Source organism: Cicer arietinum, chromosome 8, assembly GCF_000331145.2.
Source record: "Cicer arietinum cultivar CDC Frontier isolate Library 1 chromosome 8, Cicar.CDCFrontier_v2.0, whole genome shotgun sequence".
Taxonomy (NCBI): Eukaryota; Viridiplantae; Streptophyta; class Magnoliopsida; order Fabales; family Fabaceae; genus Cicer; species Cicer arietinum.
Window position 1 is genome coordinate 18,117,259 of NC_021167.2, and position 1,522 is coordinate 18,118,780.

The following is a 1,522-nucleotide window of genomic DNA, read 5'->3' on the forward strand; positions in this document are numbered from 1 at the left end:
ATTTAATACTCTGTGTGTTTGTTATAATGTCAATGAATGACTTTTAATGTTTATTAGCAATCAATTATATTATAAAAAAAAAAAAATGAAATTCAGCAAAGCAGGGGCTATAAAATTAAAAATAATACATTAAAAAATTTTGAACTTAGCGTCGGCCCCACCGACGCTACTGTATAAATTAAATTGACTTTAAATTTGACTTTAGCGTCGGCCAGTCCGACGCAACCAATTTGTTGACTACTGTTGGTTGACTTTAGCGTCGGCCATCCGACGCAACGATTTTCCGCCCAGCTGACGTGGCAAATGGTATTTTTAGCGTCGGCTGTTTCAAATTATCAATAGCGTCGGATGGTATTTGTCCGACGCTAATAATTAGCTTCGACCATTTTAGCCTAGACCCGTATCCGACGCTAAATCGACGTTAGCGTCGGCTTTTGCCCTGTTAGCGTCGGCTTTTGGGCGACACTAAATCCTATTTTTCTAGTAGTGGCTGCAACATAGGGAAATGCCATGGAAGTGTTGGATCTGACAAAAGAGTCATTTCATCCATAAGTAGTGTACAGAGCAAGGATAATTAGCAATATTGAAATCAGAAACCCTCACGTTTCTTGTTTGACATGATATCAATTATTCCACCTGAGTATTGAACTTATTCTCTTTGAACAAACTCATAGTGTTCTATGTAAAATTAACTTGTAGATTCATACAAGTTTACCATAAGACTCATAAATGTTTTTTGGGAGCACAAAGAATTAAATAGACTCAAACCATTAGTGTTTTTTTGGTTCAATTGCATATGGTTGGGATTCAAAATTGTGTTATATTTGGAGAACAAATGGAGTGCATTGTTAGAAAATAGTTATAATTTAGTTTTCTCCTGAATCATATTTACACAGAAAACTTAATAGATTGCATGTCATGATTCTCTCACCTTGAGCAAGTCTGAAAGAGCTGATTTTGCATGCTTGTTCAAGCTTAAATATGAAGATTGTAACTACGAGGATAAAATATAACATAGTTTATTGAAACAGTGCCACTACACTCTTTGACAGAAATCTCTAAGTTCAAGTAAACAATAAATGCAAAATATGAAAGTTACAACACAAACTATCTATATAGACACTTCACAAATATATTATCTCTCCACCAACAAAAAGAAGCGCCGAGAGGATCTTGAAATTTCTTCCCTTTGCACTATCCAAATAAATAAATTATGAAAAAGGAAATTAAAATATTGTCGCAACAACAATGATAAAAGAAACCAAAACTGAATAAATACTACCATAAACTTACGGCCCAGCTATATTTGTATACAAAAAATCAAATTGTATGCCAAGACTATATTTGTATAAAAAAATATTTATAAATAATAATTGCAAGACAATATTAGACAAAATAAACTTACGGCCCAGCTAAACAACACACAGTATGCCAAGTGAACATCAAGTCTTAAACATCACGTTAAATATTTTTCCTTTTATGCAAACAACATCTAAATAAAGAATAGAGTTAATGTAATAAA